Source organism: Lissotriton helveticus, chromosome 1_1, assembly GCF_964261635.1.
Source record: "Lissotriton helveticus chromosome 1_1, aLisHel1.1, whole genome shotgun sequence".
Classification (NCBI taxonomy): Eukaryota; Metazoa; Chordata; class Amphibia; order Caudata; family Salamandridae; genus Lissotriton; species Lissotriton helveticus.
The window spans coordinates 2,001,515,415-2,001,528,391 of record NC_136057.1 but is presented as its reverse complement, the minus strand read 5'-3'; the positions used below and the strand labels follow the sequence as shown (position 1 = coordinate 2,001,528,391).

The following is a 12,977-nucleotide window of genomic DNA, read 5'->3' as shown; positions in this document are numbered from 1 at the left end:
TTTTAGCTTTGAAAATGACCAGAAGACTCCCAGCTAAATCGGGAGTGTGGCATGTATGCTAGTTACTCACATTAAGTCGTACATTACATTATCTGCTCGTATGCACAGCCTTATGCATCTTTATTATGCAGTTTTAAAATACAGCGCGTGAATTTAGCGACTATCAAAGCGAATAAATAATTCCTTCATTGAGGGAACCAAAATAACACGTATCAAAAGTTCCGGTAACACCTTGACCAAAAACAGTGTTGAGAATATGTCAAGGGATGTTTTGCCGGGCGCTCTCTGCCGCAGCATAACAGTATTCAAAAACTACAAAATGGAGCATTCTGGGAAAACAGTGTCTGACCGGAAGTACCGTGATTAGTATCCACGGCAAGACCTGAAAAGTTTGCTGGAGCAGCCGCACTTTTCTCCAGTTAGTGGATTGTTGTTATTGCAACGGCACTAATGGCAAAATGTATTTGCTGAGCAAAGTAAGGCCGTTTTGTCCTTCAGCGGAAAGTAACTACCTGTTGTGACTATATTTTCGAGAACGGTTAAACTCGCAATTTCTACAACATGTTATAAAACTGGGCATTCCAGTTTTTGCATGTGACGGTAAGAACTTTAATTAATCAGTACGCAATATAGAATATATGCCTTTTAATCAATGATCCTACGATAAGAGGACATGCCTTATTATTTGTGGATGTTATTTAATGACTGACTTTATTCTTATTTATTGAGTCCGTATTCCGGTTTTGTTCTTCTATTATTTCGTTCTCATGCCTTATATTAGCAATCTAAAATGGAAATGTTACTAAATAGATCCACAAAGAAAGATGCTCCATTATTTATCAACTCCCCCGCCTCCCACCAACCTCGTGATTTCAGTGTGGAGCGAGTGGCTTTTTCCGTCCGATGTGACCACATGGGTACACAGTTTGAAGTGATAATTGTGTTGTATCCTGTATATGAATTCCCTTGTATTGCATTTTGAGGCACAACACATATTCTTTCTGGAGTCGACACTAGACAGATAAATTCAAGTGACAGTGGCTTTTCATCTTGATGTTTTTTCATTAAGACTATAATTCTACAATATAGTATCACACCTTAAAATGTCACGTTCACAATCTTTAACTTGTATGTATTTACATCTAATTATGTTATTTGTGACTTTCGCTGGCATAGTAAATCCTTTGATTGCTCCTAGATTTCTGTGAACCTTAACCTTATGTTTTGGATATGATACTGCATTATGCAGATTTTTTAAATACCAATATTGGGAACATTAATATCGATTACTCTCCTTTTAAAATAAGCCAGACCTATTTGTTTTGCCAATGCTTGTTTTTAATTTAGTGCTCTGAAATGGGGGTGTGCCATCGTGTAATGGTAATTTAAAAAAAATGGCAGCCATGACATATGATGTATATGCATGCATGCACACTTATGCATCATGACGCTACTGTGGCCCAGCGTAATGATGTGTATGTGCACATATACACATACATATAAATGTATCATGATGCTGTGCCAGTGTAGCATCATGATACCTAATGCACCTGTTTGGCAAATGTATTATTGTGGCTTTGTTTTTGTATTATTTTGACGATGCTGATCAGCATTAGCCTTTTCTTATTTCGTTATCCGAACAGCATTAGCAAAGCCAATAGGTCTGCACTGGCAAATCCAAAAGGTGAGAACTATTGGGTTTGCCAGTGCTTGTTTTGCTTGGGCAGGGTTTGTATGTTTTCTGGAATAGGAAATCCATGCCACTTGTATCTTAATTAGTGTTCTGCATGACCGAGACTGTGCTACACTCTATTTAGTTTTGGAGTTCGCCCAAAGTAGTACTCTTTTGTGCATGGGTAACTACCAGCTTTCAGCCCGTGGTACGGCTAACGTCTGCGGGCATCTTATTGTAGTGATGGGAAACAGCGATTTGACTTTAACCTTACGCAAGGGATCATCTCTCTAGAAAATCAGTGTAGTAGGTTTAATTGTTCAACCCCCGAGTATGTATTGTGGGTGTTTGTGAATGCATGGTTACATGTGAAGTGGGGTTCCCAGGTTTTGGTGCACCCTGTAAAAACGAAACCTTTTGTGTGAGAGTATTCCTTTAGGCTAATGTCCTCCTCCTTTTAGGTTCCCCTCACATGAGCTTTTGTATGGGACATTATGACAACAATCAATATAATTGCCAATTTTAACATTAAACTTTGTACACTAATATTCCTGTGAGTCGAGCATTAGTGAAGCTATGTTAAATCAACTTTTTATGAATCATGTAGGACTTCTTTTTTTTTTTTTACTTTTCTGCCATCAGGTACATCTTAAAACCAAAATACATGCAGAAAGATATTTACATTTCCTAAATTCATAGATTATATTTACAGTATACTGTTGAAATTCTCACAAATCCCTGCAAAGGAAAAGCAGAAAGAAAGGTAGGAGTAAAGAACAAACCTCAGCTAGAATTACTTGACCGATTCCTATCCCTCTTGTCATCACCCCTGGTTTCCTTCAAGCCAGTCTGTCATTGGTGCTCAGATCTAACCCCCTTTCACTCTAGCTCGGTGGCCCTTGTTTTTATAAAGTGCCATTTCAAGAGTCTATATACTCAATAAGCGATATAGCCAAGCTGTAAATAGTGGGGGTTCCAAACCTTTCCATTCAGTAGCAATTATTAGTCTTGCTACTGCAATTGAAACAAACACAAAGTCCCGATGTAATAATGGTAATCCCATTCAGCTATCGTATCCAAATAGCATCATTGGCGCGCTAATACTAATTGCATGGTTAATTGAGTTTTTCCTGAATTTTTCTATTCCCTTTTTCAATAAAGTCAAAGATTTACACTCGTAAAACTCCAGTATCCCTGTTGTCTGCTTAACACCAGATCGCTCAGCAAGCATTCCACAGACATCTGGAATTTGCTTACAGACTCTAAAATCTCGTGTCTGTTTCTCACTGAGACTTGGTTGAGCGAAAGCTCCGCCCCCGATGTTGCCGCTGCTATCCCCCCTAATTATACCATCTTTAGGAGGGATAGAGATAACGGCAGAGGTGGTGGAGTGGCAATAATAGTGGACAACAGTATCCCCTGCTCGACTTTTGCGGTACAAAACATTGCTGGCAGTGAGGCCCTGTGGTTCACTCTTAAACTGTCTCCCCGCCAAACCTTCTCAGGGATTATCATCTATAGGGCTCCCGGCCCGCTGGGCACCTTTTTCGATGATCTACAGGCTGCTCTCTCAGTGCCGTGTCTTAGATCGGAGCACTGCATCCTTCTGGGAGATTTCAATCTACACATGGATAAGCCTTTAGACCCAGACACCATCAAACTGTCTGACATCGTGTGTCCACTTGGGATGACTCCCTATGTTGTCAGTGCTACTCATGACAAAGGCCATGTGTTGGATCAGATTTTTTCCACTAGGATCATAGAGGCATCTCCTCCTATGCCAGTCTTATGGACCGACCACTATTTGATCAAATTTTGCATCTTAGCTGCAGTCACGTCCGGCTCTAGAGGAGTGAGAGACGCAACAAGAGTGTCTCGACCTTTCTATCGAGTCACTGCGGACATGCTAGCAGATGCTCTGGGTCGGTACCCCTGTCAGCTCACAGGTCATCTGGAACAGGATCTGGAATTGTTTCAGAAATGGCTTTCTACCAGACTGGAGGAGTTAGCCCCTGGGAAGCCTAGTAAGGATGCGGGTAGACAGGTATCGGCCCCTTGGTTTACTCCACTCTTGGCCAGGATGCGCCAAGACTGCAAGAGGGCAGAAAGGGACTGGAGACGGATATACGACCTGGAAGACAAGAGCAAATACAAGGAGCTTATTTGTCTCTATCATAAGCACATCTTTGAGGCAAAAAAGGTGTATTTAGAGCGCAGAATTGATGCTGCTGAATGCGTGAGCAAGGAAATCTTTAAAGTTGTTCGGGAATTTGTGTCACCTGTATCCTGCACACCTAATCATGCTCACACCGCAGCCTGGATCAGGCAACTTGGTGAATTCTTCACCAATAAAATCAAACTCATCCAAGGCTCTTTTCCGGCATCGGGGCTTTCCCCTGCGGCCGACCTTCCCGCATCTATGTTTTCAGCCGGCAAGGACGCTGGCCCTTTGCTTTGGGACTTCCCTTCTATCTCTCATGCTTCCTCTTTAAATCTGCTCTCTCGGCTTAAATCGGGCTCGCCGCTTGACCCCTGCCCTGCCAAGTGTTTGGGGAAAATTGCACCGGCAGTTAATACTCTGCTTAATCCCTTGCTTAATGCCTCCCTGATTTCAGGAGAGGTACCAAATGCATGGAAGCACGCCCTTATCCTCCCGCTGTTGAAGAAACCATCTTTAGACCCCCTTGCTCATGTGAATTACAGACCAATCTCCCTCCTCCCCTCACTGGCTAAAGTGATTGAGAAGCACGTGCACCTCTCTATTTCCACCTTCATAGAGAGTAACAACATTCTGCACGACTCTCAGTCGGGCTTACCTGCTAATTTTAGCACGGAGACGGCTCTCCTTGAAATCACTGATGCCATCCGAGAGATACTGGATGGAGGGGGAAAAGCCATCTTGGTCATGCTGGACTTGTCGGCGGCGTTCGACACCGTGCCCCATGCCAGTCTCCTTGTAAGACTCTGGGAGATAGGCTTTCGTGGGACGGTGTTGAATTGGTTTAAGTCCTTTCTGACCAACCGCCGGCAAGTGGTCTGGGCACCTCCGTTCTCCGCCGAAATGCCGCCGCTTGACGTGGGGGTTCCTCAGGGTTCTATCCTGAGCCCCACCCTGTTTAATATCTATATGGCCCCTCTTGCGGCGGTGGCGGAGTCTTTCGGTGCCCAGATCATATCCTACGCGGATGACACCCAGCTTCTTTTTTCATGTGGCAAGGGGGAAAATTTCGACAGCGGGCGGATTCAGGAATGCCTCGAAGCCGTTTTTAAGTGGTTTCAGGGACACAGTTTGAAGTGCAACTCGGACAAGTCTGAGTTGCTTTTCTTTGGCTGCCCGCCCGATCCGGGCTGGAAGTCATGGTGGCCTGGTGACATGTCTCCACCCAACACTGCATCAGTAAAGGCGAAAAATCTGGGCTTCCTGTGTGATGTCGACCTCTCCCTTAGACCCCAGATCATCGGGCTGACAGGGAAATGTTTCGGCATCCTTAAAATGCTAAGGAAGTTCCTCCCTTTACTGTCCCTCCAGCACAAAAAAATCACTGTGCAGGCCCTGATAGGGTCACGTCTTGACTACGTGAACGCTCTTTATCTGGGCCTTCCTAAATATCTGATGGCCCGTTTGCAGGTGGTGCAGAATTCGGCGGCCAGAGCCATTTTTGGACTCCCGCGAAGGGCGCGGGCTTCGGAGCTTCTAGAGCAACTCCATTGGCTTCCGATCGCCAAGAGAGTCACTTTCAAGATTCTGACTCTGGCTTTCAAGGCGCTTCATCGAATTGGCCCAAACTATCTTTGTAAGCGGATCGCCTTCTATGTCCCTAGAAGAACTCTCAGGTCTGCCTATGAGGCCAAAGCCGTGGTTCCTTCCATCAGGCGCACTCGAATCGGAGGTCGCTCCTTTCGTTACCTTGCACCGCGTTGCTGGAACGATCTCCCTCGATCTTTAAGATTGACTACCAACTTGCTAGCCTTCAGAAAGGAGCTAAAGACCTGGCTTTTCTCCCTGTAAATCCCGTCCCTTCTTGGAGCACTGTTATGCTGTAAACTTTTCCTTGTTTCTCTCTTCGCCAAAGCGCCGGGACACTCCTTGGAGTAGCCGCGCGCTATAGAAGAGCCAATTTAACATAACATAACATAACATAAAACATATGTATGGTATCGGCTGGGCTATGCTGACATCTAGGGCATTGATCTGATTCTCGTTTCCCCCAGCTAAACAGTTTGGCTGGTGTTTAGTATACATTGAAAAGGGTTTTATAAAGTTGTGCTTTAAGGTTTGCTGCCAAAAATACTTTTCCCAAATTCTAATGACATATCTAAGTCTATATCACTATCCCTAATTTTTAATGCTCATCTTGACTCAGTTTTACCTACATCATCAGGTAATGTTTCCATCAGCATATTATAATCCTCAATCCGACCGTCCCCCCGATATCTTATCCATTAGAGGTATTAATCGAAAGTTGTCTCGTTTAGCAGCTATATTTTTTAGCCATTCCCTTATTTGGATATATTTAAAATATGATCTATTATTGATTCCGAATTTTTTAATAACTCCGGCAACGATAGTATTTCCAAATTATCATTAATTAAGCTTTCCACCTGATGTATACCAGCCTGTGCCCAAGTTCTAGCCATAACATCCGATATTTCCGGAGGAAAAAACGAAGAGCTTCATAAGGGGGTATATCTACTACATTTGGGGATTTTCATGACGTTTCGAACCGTAGTTCCTGATCACGGCAGTATGTTACATTGGTCCTTTCTCTCTTTTACTTTATATACATGCACACTGATACCTCTCGTGGTGCATTGTGGGAGTGGTAGTATGTTTTACCACTTTTCAACAAACTTTATTGCAATACTGCCTACGGTGTTTTAGCTGTCATATGCAGAGGCTTGGGTGTCACTCAGCAAAGGATGTTAAAATTATTCCATCCATGTTTGTGCCTGTTCTAAAGTAGACGCAGACGCACACTTGATTCATGGCTACACCATGAACTTTACAACCACTCTTGCATATTTAAGCAGTTGGTTGTATGGACCGTAATGTTTGACTAAGAGAAAGACACGTTTTTGAAATAAAGAAAATCTAAACGCCTAGAGGAGTGCCGCGATATTATTTCATTGTAGAAAAATACTTGCGAGATCCTGTCCTGGTCTCGACGCGGGCACCCACTGAAACAGTGCTCCAACTGTACAGGGTGTTTGAGCAGTGATTATTCTCGGAACAGAGGAGAGTCCAGCATCGTAATTCGTCATCCCTGCATGAAGGATTAACAACTGTGAGCTAGGTGTTCTGAAGCCATTGTGGACATAAGTGGAAGGATTTTCATAAACAGACTGACCTCAAGACATGGAAGATAGCGGAAACCGAAGAAGGAAAGCAAAACAAACGCTCAGCAGAAACCGGGTAGAGCACCGGCGTGCGGGGTCGGAGGACGCTGACACGTCGGGAGTCTCCCAGGTAAGAGCTAATCTGCGAGCGAACATCGCGTATGCTGCAGTAAGGATTAATGCGCAGTTAAAAGCTACTTTAAAGCAACGCTCGAACGGAGATAATACATTGCCTCCGCATCCTCTCTTGATGATTTACAGTATATCGTGTCCCAGGGCCATTTAAACAATACCCATGCTCTCAAATAGAACCCCAAGGAATGTTACTTGGTCCAAAATATCGACAATAAGATCAACAATTGCAAACTAGTAAACGTATAAATTTTGGGCAACAAACAGCACTTACAATACGAGGACTCGGATATAAACAAAAAGTGCGCCATCTCTAAAATTGGAGGAAAGAGTGGCTAAACACATATCAAAAGCAGAAAACATGTTTCAAAGGGGAAGGACAATCCCCAAGCAAACAAATGGTGCAGCGAGGGCAATGCAGCCTCAAATCACCACAATCAAGCAATTATTCATCCAGTTAGAGAAATTATTACGCAAAGAGACATCCTGTGGCTGGGAAATCATTACACTTGAAAAATACGTGGAATGCGGGTGGTGCCAAGGGGACTCTGCATTTTCACCCTTCCAAACCATCCGGACACCAAACCTGAAATGTTGGAGGAGTGGGGCAAGAACAACATGTATTGCTCAAGAAATATGATGCTGATCATCATAAAATATGCAAGGAAGGATGTAGAAGAACTACATCCGAAGATAACAGAAATTGAAACCCAGATTCTGTCAACCAATGAGAGAATTGTGAGGTTGTCAAAAAATTGTGAGCCGACATGGAACGCAACTTGGATAAACACGAGGATGAGGTACAGGAGCGGAAACAGCGAACATTTCGTAGAGATGAAGACGACTACGAATTTGGGACCATCTTCACTTTCGCTAAAAGGTTTAACATTTTTAAACAGCAATGGGAAACGAAGAAAGTAAACACTGATCCTACTACTGGTCAGCTAACAAGTGAGTCTGAATCCGATTTAAGCGAAGGAGAACAGAGACCAAGGGCCTTCGTAAATTCTCTTTTTTAGAAGAGATGAAGCTGCTCTACCAGGAGCAGCAAACGCCAAGATGCAAAACAAGAGGCCGAGGCTCAGGAAGAACCAGAACCAGAGCAAGGGGAAGGGGATTCTTTCCCTCAAAAGACCAAGAAGGAAAACACGAAGAAGCAAACGGCTAAAGCTGAAGATACAACTTGAGGAACCGCACAGTGATGAGGAAATGAAGGCGCGGGGTAAGAAAACTCCAAACTTAGTTATTAATCTATCAAGATACACCCTAACAAAAGCTGAACATGAAAAAATAGATTTATACAAATATGTGAGAAAGTTGAAGCTCAATAAATTCTTTGCAAAACAGCCATCTAGAGCAACGAATGACTCAAATGAAACACCAAGTATGGAGGATTCAGAAACATACGGGATTGCAGAGATATCTACTCTCCGCGTTGCATATGAACTAGCAAATGAAACAAGCACTTCCCAAACAACAGACACTCAAATCTTGGAGGAAATGGGGGTTCAAACAGACAAACGAATACCAACTCACTTTAACAAGAAATCCACGTTTTGTCCCGCCCTCCACCCTGGCAACAAGATTGATATCTTTTATGATTTAGTTATGGGAGACTTAGAAACAATGCGAAATGTCTCCAACATCAATAATCGGGAAAACCTAACTAAAACAGAATGCATGGCCATGCAAACATTGAAAAACAACAATGAGATTGAAATCAAACCGGCCAACAAAGGCGGTAATATTGAGATGCTGGAGAAACAACACTACATAAAAGAAGCTATGCGCCAATTGAGAGAGGAGAAAAACTACAAAGTGCTACCAAAGAATCCAACCAATTAACTCCTACTTGACTGGAGCAAAAACCTAGACTCATGAACAGCAAAGGGACTTATAACGGAGGATGAGAAAAAGTTCTTGATGGTGGAGAATCCCAATATGCCTACAATTTACTTTCTTCCGAAAGTGCATAAGACACTGAATAAACCACCAGGGCGCCCTATTATTTCAAGTTGCGGAAGCTTATATGAAAATGTATCAACATACGTGGACCGCTTCTTAGCACCAATGGTCGCAACGCTGAGTTCCTACATAGAGGACACTGGAGATTTTTTGTGCATATTAATGGACCCTCAGTGGCAACCAAACTACCTATTGGTGACGATTGACGTGGTGTCATTATACACCTCAATAGACCATGACAAAGGGCTGCATGCCGTCAATACTTTTTGAAACCGAGACCCATCAATGAATTGGAGCATTCAAAGATGCTGATAGATATGATAACTATGTGCCTATATAACAATTTCTTTCTTTTCAACAAAGAAGTCTATGTCCAATGCTGCGGTACCGCAATGGGAGTTTCCTTCTCTCCAAGCTATGCGAACCTCATGATGGGGTGGTGGGAGAGGAACATAGCTTGCAGAGAAGAAAACGACCATCACATGATGAACGTAGCCCTCTGGCTATGTTTCATCGACGACCTCTTTCTATTGTGGAAGGGACCTTAATTGGAAATTCAGGCTTTTTTTGCAGTACTGAATGAAAACGATGTGGGACTGAAATTCACATACAACATAAGCCCCAGGGAGATTGAATTCATTGACACCATGGTCTACATAAAAGATAATCGCATGCATACAACAGGGCATAGGAAGAAAACAGCCACAAACAGCATGTTACATGGTTTGAGTTTTGATACCCAAACACTCAAAAAAAGCATATGAGACCTACTAAGGATGAAAAGAAACTGCTCCGAGGATCAGGAAATGGAGACAAAATTAAAAGATACTAAAACCCGTTTCCTACAACACTGATATAAATATGCAGATATCAAAAGGGGAGAACTCAAAGCAAGACAGAAAACAAGAGCTGAGACATTAGTGAATAAAAGAGAATGAAGAAAAGAAAGAAAACAGAAACGCTTGTGACACAGGAAACAAGAGTGAAACAAAACATACCAATGCTGATCAACCACGATTGATACTCCCCTACAGCAAAGAGAGCCACAAAATCCAGAAGACACTAACCAGATACTGGAATATTTTGAAAAAAGACCCAGATATAGGCAACATCATAGGAGACAGACCGCTGGTATCCTATAGAAGAGCACCGAACCTATCAGACCATCTGGTTAGGAATCACTTTGAACCTAAAAAAACAGAATCATGGCTCCAGTCAAGATCGAAAGGCTTCACAAAATGCACTACGTGCAAAGCCTGTAGGATTGCCAAAAATTTGAAGAATCTAAGAGACCCTGCTGGAAAGACATTTGAAATTAAGCAAACCATAACGTGTGATTCAACCTTTGTGGTATACATGCTCCAGTGCTTCTGCGGAAAACAATACATAGGAAGCACAGTGTGTCCCTTAAAAAAACGCATATTGGAACACACTAACGCAATACAAAATATGGATAACACCTACGCTATTGCTTAGCACATGAATACACACAAAGGTACAACATGGTTGGACATAAAGTACTCAGGTCTCGTAACAGTTCCTCCACATGAACGAGGAGGCAACCGTACACAAAAACTACGGAGGCTGGTGCCACGGATGATAATGAGATTTAAAACCAAGCATCCGATGGGACTGAACGGAGTTGAGGAGATGTATGTTCACCTGTAGGCTCCAAAAATACAAATGAATGAGTGACATTTCCGTAGTTACACCATCAACAATTCATTCATGAGAAAGTAATATGGAGAATGGGCGAAACTGATGTTGTCGAAGGAGTGACTGAACCTGAGAAACATGAATTATCTGCCACTGCTGGTATGAAATCTAATGCTTGAAATGAAAATGTTATATTTGTTGCTCTCTGTAAGAAATTTTTGTCTTCCTATAAATGTTGACAATGGTGTACTAACCAAAAGAGAGCGTAGGAGATGCAATAGATCACATATCCCAATCAGAAATAACTAAAATGTCTCTGTACATGAAGATAGCAATCTGTCGGTCTCGGAGGCAAGGGTGCTGCAACAAAGGATGAGGGCACTTAGCCCTACATTTTGCTTGAGACTTAGTCAAACATTACGGTCCATACAACCAACTGCTTAAATATGCAAGAGTGGTTGTAAAGTTAATGGTGTAGCCATGAATCAAGTGTGCGTCTGCGTCTACTTTAGAACAGGCACAACATGGATGTAATAATTTTAACATCGTTTGCTGAGTGACACCCAAGCCTCTGCATATGACAGCTAAAACACCGTAGGCAGTATTGCAATAAAGTTTGTTGAAAAGTGGTAAAGCATACTACCACTCCCACAATGCACCATGAGAGGTATCAGTGTGCGTGTATATAAAACTAAAAGAGAGAAAGGACCAATGTAACATACTGCCGTTTATAGGAACTACGGTTCGAAACACGTAGGAGAAAGACACGTTTTTAAAATAAAGAAAATCTAAACACCAATAGGAGTGCCGCGATATTATTTCATTGTGGAAAAATACTTGCGAGACCCTGTCCTGGTCTCGATGCGGGCACCAACTGAAACAGTGCTCCCACTGTACAGGAAGTTTGAGCAGTGATGTGTGTATATATATATATATATATATATATATATATCTATATATATATCCTACTGGCAGTAGGTAGTTGTAGTTAGGACCTAGTTACCACAGGAAAATCGCAACATTCTATTCCCAATTACTTTGGTGCCGATTGACGAATCTTCGCAAAATGTTCAAAACTTATGGCACGCTCCGGTCAGCTCCTATCTTGAAAGCGTGATTCGGCAAGCGGGGGCCGAGAAAAAGGGGGGTCTCAAAACGTGTTTTCTCCATGTTCATTTCCATAGGAAACTTTAGACACGGCTACAGCCCGAACTGCTGAACGGAATTACACCAAATTTGGCAAAAAGGTAGCCCTTGGTTCAGAAAGAACTATTTTCGTTAAATGGTGTAAACCCGTTCAGTAGTTGGGAAAATCAAAATGAAAAAAATATCGATATATAGAGGCGCGCAGGATCCGCGCATCCTCCCGATCACGAGCTTCATGCTAATTGGCTGTCAACACTCCAAACCAGGAAGTGTTGGCAGCCATTTTGTGCCTCGGTAGAACCGAAGCACAAGAAAACAGAAAAACTAAGGCGCAAAACAAGAAAAGGGGGCAGGGTAGAAACACCCTGACCCCCTAGGCCTGCTTAGGGGGTCCCACAAGGACCCCCAGGGCCAAAAAAGCATTTTTTAAATAAAAAATCGCGGGATATGCGGCGGATCCGGCAGCGAAAAAAAAAAAAAAAAACAAAGAGCGGAATCCCGCGCTTCGTTTAAATAAAGCCCCCGGGAGAGCCAGGTCCCGGGGGCAGAAATAAAGTGTGTGGGGGCCCCAATCACCCCCACACTGCCCCGGGGACCCCCACCCCCAGGGCTTTTCAAGAAGATTTGTGGGTGGGACCGCCACCCCCGTGGCTTTGAATTTTTACATGGGGGCATCCAAGCCCCGGGGACCGCCACCTCGGGGCCTTTATCAATAAGTTTGCAGGGGCACACAGCCCCCCCGCTGCCTCGGGGACCGCCTTCCCCGGGGCTCTTATTTTTTTTAATTATTCCTGTGGGGGGGCTTGAGCACCCCCACACGCCCCGGGGGCCGCCACCTCCCCGGGGCTCTAATTATTAAAATTGGCGGGGGGTCCCCAGGGCTTTGCAAATGGTGGGAGGGGGGCCGCGCTGCCCCACTCCTGGAGCCCTTGATGGCCCTGGGGACCGACACCCCCCTGGGCTGGATCCTGCAGTGTCCCGGGGTGCCCACTCCCGGGACACTGCTGTTTGCAATGACAGGGCAGGCAGCTCCCGCCCTGTCATTGCAAACTCTGCTTTGCTTCATTGA

General features: G+C 43.7%; 1 protein-coding gene across 1 annotated transcript in view; it reads left to right on the top strand.

Moving 5' to 3' along the window:
* Nucleotides 1-361: 361 nt before the first annotated feature.
* EXTL2 (exostosin like glycosyltransferase 2) overlaps nt 362-12,977 on the top strand; it is a 151,225-nt gene continuing 138,609 nt past the window's right edge. The window contains exon 1 of the mRNA XM_078659256.1: nt 362-600. The gene's annotated coding sequence lies outside the window, so the exon portion shown is untranslated. The remainder of the gene's footprint in view (nt 601-12,977) is intronic.